This window comes from Monodon monoceros, unplaced genomic scaffold (assembly GCF_005190385.1).
Source record: "Monodon monoceros isolate NGI ecotype Baffin Bay Population unplaced genomic scaffold, NGI_Narwhal_1 Super_Scaffold_21, whole genome shotgun sequence".
Classification (NCBI taxonomy): Eukaryota; Metazoa; Chordata; class Mammalia; order Artiodactyla; family Monodontidae; genus Monodon; species Monodon monoceros.
The window spans coordinates 46540764-46556788 of record NW_021703778.1 but is presented as its reverse complement, the minus strand read 5'-3'; the positions used below and the strand labels follow the sequence as shown (position 1 = coordinate 46556788).

The following is a 16025-nucleotide window of genomic DNA, read 5'->3' as shown; positions in this document are numbered from 1 at the left end:
ACCTAGCCCACAGAGAATTCTTCCAATTAACATCAAAAGCGATCATTCTTAACCTCTCATGCATTAAGAAAATCCTGTCTGCACCCAATGTTCTGTTCATAATCAATGGAGCCCTTTATGTATGTTATTTCAAATTTATCACCATGTATATTACTACAATGAATGAATTAATAAATTAATCTGCTGTAGGTCCAGAAGCCAGATTTATTTGTTGTTTCCTGGTTCTCATGGGATATTCTTTTGGTCTTTGAGACACTTCACTCTGCAGTTTCTCATAATTTGGGGGTATTTATTGATAGCTACTGACAGGATGTGTTGGTACTCATAGATGGACAATGGCTGTATCAGAAAAGTGGTCTTTTTGGGGATTAGTTATATTCTGAAAATGTCACGCAAGTCACTATCAGACCATGTTAAAAAGGCAGTGCAAGTTCTAACAGGATTATATTGTCCAAAAAAAAGAGTAAAAGATATTTTACTCTTTACTGAAGAGTAAAATAGTGCAACATTCCTGGAGGCCAATCTCAGGATAGGATCCCTAAAATAATTATATTGTTTGACCCTTAGTTTCACTGGCAATAATCTACTGATGGAGATGACTAGAAATTTAGAATTTTGAACAGGACTTGGTATAGAATGTTGGCTATCAGAGCAGTAAGTAAACTGCAGAGTATCCATGAGCTAGAATGTTATGTGGTCATTAAGATATGTATTTTTGAATAATTTTTATACACATAAAAAAGTGCCCATTATATTCAGTGATATGAAAAAGAAGAAAGACAGTTGTACAGTAAGTCCCCTATATAGAAACCACCAAGTTGTGAACTTTCAAAGTTTCGAAACTGTGTTCCATCAGCGTCCGGTGTGAGTGAAATTGCAGCTTGCCCTCCGTCTCCTGTTGCTGACGATCCTTCAGCTCTACCATCTCCCACGTCCTCCCCCTCCTCCAGTCAGTAACTCTTCTTGCCTGTTCACTCGATGCCAGCCCCTGGATGCCAGCTACTGTACTTTTCAAGGTACTGTACTGTAAGATTAAAGATGTTTTCTTTATTTTTTGTGTTTTTTGATGTATTATTTGTGTGAAAAGTATTATAAACCCATTACAGTACAGTACTTATATAGCCGATTGTGTTAGTTGGGTACCTAGGCTAACTTTGTTGGACTTAGGAACAAATTGGACTTAGGAACGTGCTCTCAGAAACAGAACTCATTCATATGTAGGGGATTTAATGCATTTGGATTTTTTCTGTCATCTATCTATCTATCTATCTATCATCTATCTATCATCTATCTCTCTCTCATACATGCATACACACACACACAAACACGACTTTCAGATGATTTGCCTTAATATTAATAATTTTCTAAGTTTAAGTAATTTCTATTGTCATCTTTGAATTTCTCTAAATTTTATAGATTTCGACGTTGAGAACTATGAGTTTCAGATGATCATAAATAAATCACTCTTAAAGTAACATGTTACAGAGGAGGAAGGGATTATTCCTTGGCCTCTTTCATCCCTATGCCTTCTGTGCTGATAATTCTCAGACCTACACATGGTGTAAGGTGTCAATTCAGGCTCTGAGCAAGTCTCCTGGCCATCATCCCCTCTCTTCCCGCCCCATCCCACCCTCCATACTGCCTTCAGATTTCTCTTTCCAAACACAGCTATCGCCATGTTATTTCCTCTCTTGAAACATGGTTCAGACCTCCCTAATGGCCCACAGAATAGACCCGCAAGGCCTCTGTTTGGCTCCCGCCCGTGTCTTCAGTCCTCTAGCCCTCATATCTCCCAGTCTTCCTATAACCCAGCAAAACAGAGTGTTAAATATCTCCGTGACACTCTTGACTTTGCTCCCCACCCCAACTTGAACTTCATTTTGCTTGTTGAAGTCCTACCCAATCTTCAAAGCCCTTCTCAAATTCCTAGGGTGTTCATTCAGAATTCATCTCCTTCCAAATTATTTCCCCTTTGCACTTTGTTGATCTCTTTTATTATACTTATCAAGATTTTACTTGTATTATGGTCGCTCGTGCCTTTCTGTTCTTATATTGAGACTTGATTTTTAAATTCCCCAATTATGTCTTCTTCTATAAACTTTATGGAGTGTTTCTCCAACATTAGCCTGTATCACAGTCATCTGAGGGTTGTTAAGACAGGTTGCGGGACCTCATATTGTGTTTCTGATTCAGTCTACCTGGGGTGGGGCCTCAGAGTTCCCATTTCTAACAAGTTCACAGGTGATGCTGCTGCCTCTGCTGCTATGGGGACCACACGTTGAGAACCACTGCTGTTCAAAAAAGGGGTAAAATGAAATAACATAAATGAACTTCCACCTTGCTGTTGTAGATAGAACAAAGACGTTAAGACCACAAGATTTAGGTTCAGAGACTTGGATTTGAATTCCAACTGGATCATTTAATACTTGAACAAGTTCTTAACCCCTCTGAATTTTCATTTTTTTAATATAATATTATATTTTATTGAAGTATAGTTGATTTACAATGTTATGTTAGTTCCAGGTGTACAGCAAAGTGATTCAGTTATATATAAATATATATGTATTCTTTTTCAGATTCTTTTCCATGATGGGTTATTACAAGATGAATTTTCATTTTCTTGCAAGAAAAATGGGGATATTATTACCTCTTACACAGGGTTGTTCTGCGAGTTATGTGAGATTATGTTTATAAAGTGCTCAACAAATGGTGGCTATTATTATCGCTAACCCATTAGGTCTATGCAATAACTTTATAAAATAGACTTTGCCACCATTTTGCAGATAAGCATGATTGAGACTGTCTGGGTCAGTCGCAGCCACATAGAGGGTCGATACCTTACCTGAAATCATCTACCTTATAAATGGCAAGACTGGGATTCTAATTCAAATAATTTTGATACTTTTCACTCTCCCCTAACACAGCATATTATACATAATGCACACTCAAAACAGTTCCTAAAGTTGGACTTCACACTTCTTTGTGTGAAATCTTCCATTGACAGTACCACATCTCAAAACATCTTCCTGGACTTAAGGAGATTTCCACTGTGATGGACACAGTGTAATTTCTATTTCATTTTATGAGGCTGTGAGAAATAACAAATCAGGTAGGTGAAAGTAACTATTAAAGAAAGAACTAGCTTAAAGAAAATTAAAACCAAGTTGACTAAGCCAAGTGTTGACTTACAATGCTTTGTTACTTGGTGGCATTAATAATTTTAGGAATATTATAAAATATAGTTTAATTGTCTTTATTGTTGATTTTCTTGAGGAGAGTGGAAGTATTTTTATTATAAATTTTATGGTAAATAACTTGATTTCAAAAGCACATTTGAATTTGTAAGACACTGAAACAATAGAGGGAGACCATTTTATAAACTGAAAATTCTCTTGTGTGAACACTGAATGCTAGGATTTGATTTCTTTGTTTCTATAGAAACAAAAAAAATTGAGATTAAAATAAGCCTAAATGGAATCAAGTTTTATGAAACAGATAAAAGAGCTTATTTTACTTGTTCCCAGTGTAATGTGGTAAAATGAAATTTTTATTTAAAACCCAAGCTGTCTCTGGACACTTCTGCTTTTTTTTTTTTTTAATTCTTTCTTTTTTTAAAAAAATATATTTATTTATTTATTTATTTTGGGCTGCACCATGTGGCATGCAGGATCTTAGTTCCCCGACTGAGCCCCCTGCAGTGGAAGCATGGAGTCTTAACGACTGGGCTGCCAGGGAAGTCCCCACTTCTGCTTTTTGAGGAAGTTTCAGCTGGGATGGGGGAGAGGACCAGATGGTATAGTGGTGAGTGGCAAGATTCATATCAATAGAAAATCCAATCTCTGCTGTTTCTTTCCAATTAGAGAAACTGCTGATGAGGTTTGGAGGGGATGGCAGGGGTGAAGAGTGAAGAGGGTCTTAAGTGTAAAACCAAAGCCAGTGATCTATGTACTGCTCAGGTAGTGAGAGACCGTTTAGCAGAGATTTCTTTTCCAGTTTTATTGAGATGTAATCAATATACACCACTGTATAAATTTCAGGTGTACAGCACAATGACTTGACTTACATATACTGTGAAATTATTACCACAATAAGCTTAGTTAATATCCATCATCTCATATAGATTAAAAAAAGTGTGTTCCCATGTGATGAGAGCTTTTTACTCTCAACAATTTTCACACATACCAGAGAGCAGGGTTAACTTAGCAGAGATTTAATGAGTCCTTGGATAGTCAAAGATAAGCCAGCAGCAGACAGGTCAAAGAACAAACATTCTCTGTGACAATGTGAAGAAAGACAAAATGTGAGATGGTCAGGAGGGAAAGAGAACAAGGAGGCAAACTCTAGCCTGAGGAGAATGGCAGCAGTGTGAGATCTCAGTGGCAGTGTGTCCAAAGAGCTTTTAACAAAGCAGATGCCTAACCCTCATCTTTAACTTGTTTGCGTTGCTGCAATGTAAGACTGAAATATTTAGTAAAGACACTTGCCAGTACTTCTGTGATTGGCTTTAGGTAAATGGAGGTAAAGCAGCTGGGTTTAAATACTAGGTCAGCACAGTTCAACTAGAAAAATAATGTCTGTGGAGTTTGGAACTAGCAGATGCAAACGATTATGTATAGAATGGATCAATGACAAAGTCCTACTGTATAGCACAGGGAACTATATAATCCTGTGATAAACCATAATGGAAAAGAATATGAAAAAGAATGTATATATATATATATATGTATGTATAACTATATATGAATCACTTTGCTGTACAGCAGAAATTAACACAACATTGTAAATCAACTATACTTCAATAAAATAAATTAAAAAAAATAATGTCCACGGTGGATGAGATATGGGGGGGTTGGGAGATTGTGGGTGTGGGGAGACAAACTCAGAGATAAAATGTCACCATGAGCACCTAAGTCTTTAGAAATTTACAGAAATATTGAGAAGGAAATTGGACAGGGTGACCACAGCCAACTTTTAGGTTATACTTTAGGTTATAGGTAATAGTAATATTACTATTTAGGTAATATTAAATATTTTGTGGTTCTAATATGAGAGTCCTTTTCCATTTTTGTTCTTAGTGTTCTTTTAGCATCTAAAGCACTAATATTTTCATGTATTACAATACTTCTGATCTAGGCATAAAAGCATACTGCTCAGACTCTACTATGGATTTGCTACCAACATTCAATGAAATTGCACATCAGTTGAAGAAAACTTTGAAGAGACCGTCAAGTCTAAAGATCATTACCTGAAACAAGAGGTAAGAAGACAGGTATCAGCAGTGATGTAGAGCAAAACATCCCCTGACCTCAAGTTAAAAGACCTGGGTTTGGAAATGATGGATTTTTAGAATTTGCATATAGACTTGTTTCTCTGAACATGTTTTCTTATATGTAAAATGGGATAACTCTCTCATAGTATCATGGGCAGTAGGCTCTTGGCAAATGTTTATTGTTTATTGACATGCAAGCTAACTTGATAAAATTTATCACTCAAGATTTTTTTCTTTTGACCTTTTAAAGGGAAGTGTAGAAGACAAGTGAGGTCAGTTTCTTAGGCATTTGACCTGTGCATTCACACAGGGCCCTATACTCAGAAGTGCCTCAAACTATTTTTAATAGTTGCTTTCGTCTTAAGAGTCTTAATAATTTTTGAACAAGGGGACCCACATTTTCACTGTGTACTGAAAATTATGCAACCATCTGGATGGAGACAAGCATTATTTTGTAAGCTTCATCCTTTCTGACCCTTTTTCTTAAGCATTGCCCTTTATTTTTTATTTATTTATTTTTTTGCGGTACACTGGGCCTCTCACCGCTGTGGCGCACAGGCTTCTGACGGGCAGGCCCAGCGGCCATGACTCACGGGCCAAGCCGCTCTGCAGCATGTGGGATCCTCTGGGACCGGGGCATGAAGCCGCGTCCCCTGCATCGGCAGGCGGACTCTCAACCACTGCGCCACCAGGGAAGCCCAGCACTATCCTTCTTCATTCTCACTACACAGCTACCAAAGGTGGCCATTTTGTTCTGTGACCCTACACTTTGGTGATGGATGATTGGTTTAGAAGTGGACACCTGATTCCAGATGGGCCAATCAGAGCTCCTTCCCAGGGGCAAAACTGATTTGTCTAAAGATGGACACTTGAACCAAACTGAGCCAACCTCTAGGGATCTTTAAGACCGGATAACTGAGCTACTAGACTGTGGATGGCAATATTTTCCACTATTTGGATTAAGAAGGAAGAAAAACTTGGTTTCAAGAGAGAATACAAGAAGCATGTCTGAAGATAGTTGCAGAGATGAAGATGGGAAAGAGGGTCTTGCTAGCATCCCTGAATCCATTTGTTCTGAGGCTCAATAGTCTTACTGTAGTTGGATTCTGTTACTTATTTTCAAAAAGCCCCAACTATTACAGGAACAAAGATAAATTCTTCCTCGTTTACTTCCATTTTGTCAATTCAATTCAAGGTAGGGTTCTTTTTTTTTTTTTTTTTTTTGCGTTACGCGGGCCTCTCACTGTTGTGGCCTCTCCCATTGCGGAGCACAGGCTCCGGACGCGCAGGCTCAGCGGCCATGGCTCACGGGCCCAGCCGCTTCGCGGCATGTGGGATCCTCCCAAACCGGGGAACGAACCCGCGTCCCCTGCATCGGCAGGCAGACTCTCAACCACTGCGCCACCAGGGAAGTCCCTGTAGGGTTCTTCTTATGTTGAGAGAATAATCCTTCACCACCATGCCACCTGTGATCTTTTTCCTGAAATAACTGTTTTTCCTGAGGTGTTACCATCTTGATGCCTTGGTGACCCTACAGACATATGTGTCGCCACTGGTAGCCTGTAAGAAGTGAGCCACATGTGTCCTAATGCTTGCATTTCTATGGGTTCTGCTGTTCTTGTTATACATATGTGGCATAACTAACTTGAATTTGATAGGAGGACAAGTGTTTTTGCAACCAAAGAATACTCATCTTTACTTACCAAGAACATATGGGGGCTGGCAGAAAAGAGATGGAAAAGCCAAGTCTACCTCAGAGCATTAACAGTGGTGTTATGTAAAAAAAAAAAAATAGTTCTTTCAGTAATAACATCTATACTGGCACCTAAAACCACTCTGATGGTTTCTTTCTTTTAGACAATATGCTCCAGTGGGAAAAGTTTGGGATATAAAGGATACTATTCTTTAGTTTTGTGATGTGTTCCTTCCAACCTTTCTGGATCTCAATTGGAGCATTTGCATAATGGAAATCACAATGTCTTCCATCAAACCTATAAGATAGGATCTATAAACAGCATGTTGCAGTAAAAGGCAAGAATATGCATGAAAATAGAAATGGAGCCTAACCATCTCACCTATCTTATTCCCAGAGTCGTCCAATAGAGAACTTGGAATGATTTACTTTTTGCTTCCTCCATCAGAGAGGCATAGTTAGAGTTGGTGTACTGTCCTGTTACTGTCTCATACTAAACAATCTAATATATAACTTATAGTTTTCCTAGAAATATATTATGAAAAATTCAGAGAAAAACACATTGATGGCATTTATGTAACAGTCACTGTACTGATGGGAGGTGAGACTCCCATAGGAAGACGCAATCAAATCAGGACGATAACCAAGCAGAAGTGAAAGTGCCTTTGACAGAAACACATGTCTAACTGTATGTGAGATGTTGATTGGGATGTACTTTGCTGCCAACAGCAATACTAATTCAAATTCCTTAGGATCAGGATGGTTATTATCTAATATAATGAAAAGTCTAGAGGTAAGGTGATAGCTCTGGGTTTGACTTATCCAGCAGTTCAGTGGCATCCTCAAGAATTGAAGACCTTCGATTTCTCTGCTCACCATGTCCCCCCATGTCACTACAGAACTGCTGCAGCTACAAGTGTTAGCCCTTCACTGCAGGACAAGGGACAGAGAGCAAAGACTTTTCCCGGAGGGCCTTGACTTTCCTTGCTTTCACGTCACTTTGGTTAGAATTTCATCACTGCCCATTCCACAACGAAGCCCTGCCAAGGGAGTAGAGTTCCCATGGTGGATCCACCCCCATAACTGTGGGATCCAGACTCCCCTGAAGGATATAGGTACCCCATATCTGAAGAAAATTGGGGTTTTGTAGGCAAGGAATAAGGGAGGATGGCTGTAGAGAGGAGACTGTAGGGAACTTGTGACAGCAAGATTTGATAAGAAGATATCTGCATTTTGGAAAATTTTAAAATGTTGTGACACTATTGACTTCATAGATGCCCTGATTTGAGAGGCCAGAATGATTGAAAATTGGCCTTTCTTAGAGTGATATTTTTCCTATACCTATGCTTAATCAAATAAATCAAATAAAGTTCTCAGATTTTAACAAAGAGAAAATAGAAATTTAAAATACTAAAAGCCCTCTTTGAATCCACTTAACCTCGTTGCTGGTGGCAAAACCCAATTATCTTTCACATCTTCTAACCTGTAGCATAAGGCTTTGTACTCATAATATGAGCTTAATAAATATTTGCTGAATAAATAAATGAAATTGTAAATGTTAATTATTTTATTATCATCATATCTGGGCATTGAGGTATATTCAATGCCAAGTATTTTGAACACAGTTGAGGCTTACCCTACAGCAAAGTAGACTCAATATGGAGCATCAATGTGGTGCTTCCCTTGATTACAAGGAAGCCTTCTCAAGGGTATGTTTACAATGTTATCTATATTTGCATGTCCAAGAGGTGGCAAGTTGGCAGCATCAAATGTTTTGTTCCTGACCATTTGGCTGAACTTACATGGAATGTCTATACAAAATTCAAGTTCTATTGTTTCACAGTAGAAAAAAAAAACCCAAAAAACAAAAACTCTTCAATATAGAAAAGCCATTTTTCATTATGTCCATTGCTAGGCCAACAACCTCACTTCTCCCCTCTCGCTGACTTTTGGATCATTTTACTGTTCTTGGCATCTTTATCCTGGTGCAGGCAGCCCTAGGGCCAGACATCCATTCTGTTCCTTTGCGACAGCATCACTGGTACAATGATTTGTTAATTAAGATATTGGTGTATGGCAAACAAGGAAAATGTGGCTCAAGGAAACCGTGTTCTTCAGGATCTGATTGGGCTGAATGTATCCTGGGCTCTGTTCTCAAGCATCAGTGTCACATGCCATGAGACATGGAGGAGTGTGCTTGTTCTGTGCAGGGTCCTGGAATCTGCATTCTCTACAAGTGCCAAGGCACTGCTCATGTGGGTGGTCCCTGGACCCCATAGAAATGCTGGTTGTGTTAGTTCAAAAAGATAATTAAGCAAATGAAGCACATCTATTTGGCTGTGCTGCAGTTGAGTGATTCTGCCTTATACATATATATGTTTGGTGAGACCATGCAGCTATGTACATTGCAGAGCCGGAATGCTGGGTTCGAATTGTAGCTCCATTCCTTACTTGTGTGTCCTCCCAGATACATTACCTAACCTCCTTTTTGCCATTAAGTTGGGATAATAGCAATTACTACCTCTTAGGATCTTGAGAGGATTTAATGTGTTACTACATGTAAAGTACTTGGAGCAATGTTTAGCACATGATACATATCATGTAAGCGTTAGCTCTGACCCTGTTGATTTCAAGTCTTCAACATCAGCCTCCTTTCCCTCTGTCACACTACCTTTTGTCCTACTGTTTCCTACAGAACAAAATGCTCGTATCTGTTCAGGAGTGCAGGTGTGAGTATTTAAAGACACCAATGACTTCTGCTCTCTCAGGGAAATCCTCTCTATTAAAAGAGCCAGAAGACTGCATTATGAATTTATAAATTCACATAAAGTAAAGACAGAGAGGGAAATCGATCCCAAAGGACATATTATCAGAATCGGGCTCCAGATGGAGAATTTATGTGATTCGGTGTAAGTTTAAATTTAGAGTTGTTTTACTCCAAAGCTTAAAAGAAGAGGAAGGAAAAATGTTGGCCACGGCTTGTTAAATAAATGTAAGGAGTCTTCTCTATTTCCAAAACTTAAGTGTAGGTAACTATTAGATTATTCTCAGAATTTGTCATTCATCTCAACCAGGTTTCTGACTTCTCCCCTTAACTTCTCTTTTCATATTTATTTTTAAAAGTCTTTATTATGAGACAACAGTTTTTCAAGTGCGAGTGGGTGGAGATAAAAACTGTCATGGGAACCAGAGCCCTTGCTAAGAAGACACAGGGTGTGTGTGTGGGGTCCACAGAGCACAGGTGTCAGGGGTCCTGTGTATCTCAGGGGTACCCCCTCCCCCTTCTCCCTCCCCCCCCTTCCTCTCCCTCCTCCTTCTCTTCCCACCCATCCCTTTTCCTTTACTGTTTCTGACCATCATTTTTTAAAAGTTTTTATTGGAGTCTAGTTGATTTACAATGTTACGTTAGTTTCAGTTGTACAGCGAAGTGAATCAGTTACACATATACATATATGCACTCTTTTTTAGATTCTTTCCCCATATAGTCCATTACAGAGTATTGACTGAGTTCCCTGTGCTATACAGGAGGTCCTTACTAGTTATTTATTTTATATATAGTAGTCTGTATATGTCAGTCCAAATCCCCCAATGTATCCCTCCCCCCTTTCCCCCCTGGTAACCATAAATTTGTTTTCTACCTCTGTGAGTCTATTTCTATTGTGTAAATAAGTTCATTTGTACCATTTTTTAGATTCCACATGTAAGCGATATCATATGATATTTGTCTGACCATCATCTTAAAGTGGTGCAGCCATTCACTTTTTTTGATCAGATGAAAAAAAGGTGCATAGAAGTTCTGTAATCAATGTCAATGAGGCCAGAGTAGATAAGCGACTCTAATTTTAATGAGACACTTCTACATCGGAGGCTATATTTAATCTTATTTTGTCATTTAATCTTACTGTGGCTTAAGAGTCTCACCCAAGAAACACATGCAAGGTTTAAAAATAACATGCAAAATAAATATACATGATCTTTTCAAAGAAATAGAGGTAATGCGATCAGGGCTTGGTGATCTTAAATTAACTCATTTAAAGACAGGATTCCTAATTTGGTTATGAATTTCCTTACTTCCAGTGGTGTGCTAGTAAATGTTTAACAACTGGTTCTTTGGAAATAAAGCCCTTTTTGTGGTGTTGAATGATTTCTATAATAAGCCAAATATAGCCAATTTTGAGCTCCCAGTGGGACTCCACGGAATGCAGAGTTAAGAAGAGGGGTGAAAATGGGCTCTTAAAAACCTGTTCAGGCCAGCTCCTGCACAGCTCTGCTTACATCCCAGAAAAGATTAGAGAGAGGCCACTAACAGGACAGTCCAGAGAACTGGCATGTAGAGAAAAGCTCCATGGCTTGTCTATGCAAAGGTGAGGTACAGAATTCAAATAGGAAGGTTGGATCAACCATGCATGTCTGCTTAACCCTCAATAATCCAGCCCATATTCATTGTTACGCTAGTTAAAAAAAAAATGAATTAATCAAGTGTTTATACAATTCCATAGTGTCAACATGGATATGTCAGAGAAGACACTTAAAAACTGTGACTGTCGAAGGTATAGTCTTCTTTTCTCTTTCTTCTCTAAAATTTTAAGATCATTGTCTCACTTGATCTCATTGTATGTTAGGAGATTTAGCCTAGAAGTTCAAATTCCTAGGTTTCCTCTACTTTGGAGGAATTCATTCTATATTTATTTTCCCTGATGTCTTATTATTCCAACTGCAGTAAAAGGATGAGGTGACACAATGCCTGTTTGCGAGGGATGAAGTCTGGAACACGATATCATCAAGCCACTCTCAGGATCTGTGTACACACAGATGTAGCACACAAAAATATCAGAACATGATGTGTGTGAAGCATTAAAAAGGAAAAGGGGGGCTTCCCTGGTGGCACAGTGGTTGAGAGTCTGCCTGCCGATGCAGGGGACACGGGTTCGTGCCCCGGTCCGGGAAGATCCCACATGCCGCAGAGCGGCTAGGCCCGTGAGCCATGGCCGCTGAGCCTATGCGTCCGGAGCCTGTGCTCCGCAACGGGAGGGGCCGCAGCGTTGAGAGGCCCGCGTACCGCAAAAAAAAAAAAGGAAAAGGGGAGTAACCAAGAGGATAATGGGTGATCCTGCTAGGGGACAGGGGAGGCTGCCCTGAGCAAGTGATGTTTACACTGAGATCTGAAGGGTGACCAGGAGCCACTCACTTGAAGAGTCGGGGATGAGGTGGGGTACCAGGTGGGGCACAGGGTACAGCTCATACTGAGCCTCATAGTTGGAGGAAACATGGTGCATTTAAGCTGTTGAAGGAAGGCCAGGCTGGAGCCCAGGAGCTCAGGGTAGCCTCCTACTGGATGGGATGGGAGTGGGAGTGCAAGAGGGCAGCACCCAGGGGCTGAGATTGTGGGCTTGAGTCCTTGGTTGAGGAATGGGGGTGGCGGTAGCATGAATGGTTGGATGAGGTCTCATTACCATGGAGAAACAGACATTCGCTGAGTGTTTTCACAACTGAGTTTACGAAATTTGGGATGTGAGCAGTACTGGGCTGATGCTTGAGTGACCTGGAGGCCAGCAAAGAAGACTCTCCCCATTTGGGGCAGTCTACAGAGCGACTGAGGGTCACATAGTCATGACTAAAGGAGTGTCCCATCTCAAGCATTTGACAGGTTTGGAACCCCAAGAGAGGGACCCCTGATTCTAAAAGCAGGGTGTTGGCTGCAAGGTGGGGTAAGGAGTGGCTTTTAGGCAGCAGACTGCCATGCTCGGCTGTGAAGTTTGTGTACTTGACAAAGGAGCTCAACACAGGGGCAGTGAGAGCTCAATCCAGCCCCCTCTGTCAGTACCCAAGGCTGCACCATGACAAGGGACTGCCCAGAGGTGGTGTCTCTTGGACACATTATCTTTTGGCCAGCAAGGCCCTGCCCAGGAATAACTTGGGGAGAGGAGTATTTACTGTGAGGGGCTTGGGGGGAGAAATTCCTGAGGCTCTATATCAACTAGGCAGGGCTTTGAACTTGAAGTTAATATTACTTCATTTGTGTCTACAGGTTGGTGGGGCAGGAATTACTTCATTATGTAGGATATATGTTTATCTACACATGTGTATGAGTATGTGTGCATGTGATGATATTTCTTAAATTTACCCACGTCCTTCCTTTGCCCTCTTCCTTAGTGCATTATTTCCTAGTTACCGTCCCACAACCATCACCACCTATCTTGTCCAAAGTACTCAGTTGCCTCAAGAAGAATTAAGATTATTCTAATGGGACTGAAAGAAGAAATAGGGATGGACGAAAGACTCAGCTTTTAACATCAGACGTTGGATTTTGTTGCATCTGCAACCAGCTGGCCTTCGTTGGAAAATAACTGCTAAATTCCTTTAAATTCTCGTTAATCTATTTGGAGTCAAGCTTGGAAGATGAGATCACTTATTTCTTCCAGAGGAATACCTCCACTTCCATCAAAAAGGCTGAGCCATGAGGCTTAGCATTCCTTAAGAAGGGATGCCTTTGCAAGTCAGACAAGAAGAGGAAATTCTCCCTTTAGCTCAGGTAGAGTGTGGGAGTGAGGAAGGTGGAGATGTGTAAGGATTAGGCTCGATTCTGAGTGATAGGAAATCTAAACAGTGGTTGAAATAAGATAGAAATGTATTTTTCTCTTGTATAGTTGCCTGGAGAAGGGCAGTTCAAGGATGGGATGGCACTCCACAATATATGGGGCTCAAGCTCCAGCTTTCTTTTTACTCTACCGTGATCCCCCTTCCAAGGCTGCCTCATTGTCCAAGAAGGATGCTCTAGCTCTATCCACCTCATCTACGTCTCAGCCAGTAAAGACAAAAAGGGATAAAGAAGACCACGCTCTGTAACTTTAAGGATGTTTGACCATTTTTGACCCCCAGTTTGACCATTTCATTAGCCAGAACTTGGTCATTTGACAACCTGGATGCAAAGGAAAGTGGAAAATGTAATTTTTATTCAGGAAAGTCATATGCAGAGCTAAAATTCTGCTCAATCAATAGTGGGGGAAAAGAGTGGCATGAACAGATCTGGAGCTGTGTCAGAAATGACCAGAGATGTTTAGGGGAGTCAAGGGCAGGGGGCCTTGTCCACTTCCCTGGCGTGGTCTCACTCCTCTTAGAAAGGCCCTACTGGTGCTGGAGCCACAGGGTGGCATCTGAGTTTGAAAGATGTACCTGAGCCTGCACTACTTGCATGTTCAGCATGAGGTCTGTGAGTCTCAGAATTTCCCACAATCCTCCATGAGGAGATGTGGATATATTGGGTTGGGTTGTGAGCTAGCAGATGTCCAGAGTTAGGATAAAGATGCAATTGTGCATGGACCCTTTGAGACCAGAGGCGTGACAGATGAATAGGTGAAAAAGGACCGCTTGTCTCAGCATGGGGTCAGAGCTACCGATCCTCGTCAGACTCCAGATGTATCCAGAGTCCCTGTGTGAATCTGAGCCCCCACCCCCATCTTCCCACTGCCCTGAGGACCCAGAGAGCCTCCTCATACACAGACACCATCTCAGCGGGGAGCAGGCAGAAGGGGCAGAAACCCCAGAACACTGAGCACTTATCTGAGAGAAGCTTAGTTACCAGAAAGTGATGACTTCAGCCGGCAATGACACTCACTCTGAAACTTGGCAAGGTAACTTTTTTCCTCTTCCTATGCCACCAAGTTGTGGGTGTGTGTGGAAGGAGAGTGTGGGAGGGAGAGAAAGTCTCTTGAGGAGGATTAGAGGTTTTATGGCAAATAAAGAAGTCAATTTTTCATTAAGCATACAAGAAATAGCCTGAGTGACTTTGCTATTGTGCGTATGGGCATAAAATGAAACTTGTAATACCAAATCGTTCACTTTTGGGTTCACTCTCATAAGGCTGCAAAATGAGTGAAAGTTCAAATTCAAGTTATTTGAGATTTTATATTTCAGTCTAAATGTGGAATTTAGCTGTTTATCAGTCTGAAGACTTGACCTTAGGGAGAGACCATTCATACAAAAGATCTCGTTAGCAAGTGATAGCTCTTTTAAAATTGAAACTAGGGAAGATGAAGTTAACGGTCAAGAGAATTAGCCTCCCACAGATTCAGGTGCTTTCCAGTTATTCAGGCATGTCAAATTCATGCAGGTGCTCTCAGAACCTCTTCTGAAGTACGGAATAAAAGCACAGGCATGGAACATTAGACATTTCAGTTACACAAGCACCCCTTTTCATCAGTCAGAGTATTCAAATGCAGCTCAGTTCTGCTGATTTCTGAAGTGACTAAAAGAACTTGTTTTCTCCTTTCAGTGTTAAACCCAGACTCACTGACTGTGGACAGAGTGCAATTATATGAGGGATATTGAATCGCTATTGCCCGCAAATTAGATTAAACCAGGGTGCACGTGGCATGCACGCATGCGCGCACACACACGCACACGCAAAACCCATGAAGTACTAACGCTATGAGCACTATGCTAATTCATGCACAAAACTATTCAGACAACTTGCTTAGGTTTTTCACTGGAACAAGGTGACAGTCTTCTCACCTAGAAAACAGTGGCTAAAAAAATAGTTTGTTGATTTAGCAAAAGGTTGGGACCACGTTTTCCAGGTACGCATGGAGTTCAGGCTGACTAGCTGACATCTCTGTAGTACTTAAATATTTGAAGCCATTGCCATCAAACTACCGATTATCATAGGGAAAGCTACAAAGACTGCTTTCCTCTGCTTTGTTTGTTCCTTTTTTTTTTTTTTTTTTTTTTTTTTGCGGTACGCTGGCCTCTCACTGCTGTGGCCTCTCCCGTTGCGGAGCACAGGCTCCGGACGCGCAGACTCAGTGGCCGTGGCCCACGGGCCCAGCCGCTCCGCGGCATGTGGGATCTTCCCGGACCGGGGCAAGAACCCGTGGCCCCTGCACCTGCAGGCGGACTCTCAACCACTGCGCCACCAGGGAAGCACTGTTTGTTCCTTTTGATTAAAAAAAAATATTAAAAAAGATACGATCTTTAATTAGATAAGGATTTCTGTCCAGTGCTTCATTCCTGTGCTTGGCTCCACTAACCCGGCTGGTTGCCCTGCATGGCCTGGTGTTGACACAG

The 16025-nt window shown here is 40.9% G+C and overlaps 1 long non-coding RNA gene across 1 annotated transcript; it reads left to right on the top strand.

The window, feature by feature from the left end:
* Positions 1 to 224: 224 nt before the first annotated feature.
* LOC114904332 lies at positions 225 to 15688 on the top strand. Its single transcript, XR_003795930.1, has 3 exons — positions 225 to 1016; positions 5134 to 5257; positions 13116 to 15688. It is a non-coding gene; the product is annotated as an uncharacterized LOC114904332 (long non-coding RNA).
* The last annotated feature ends 337 nt before the right edge of the window (positions 15689 to 16025 follow it).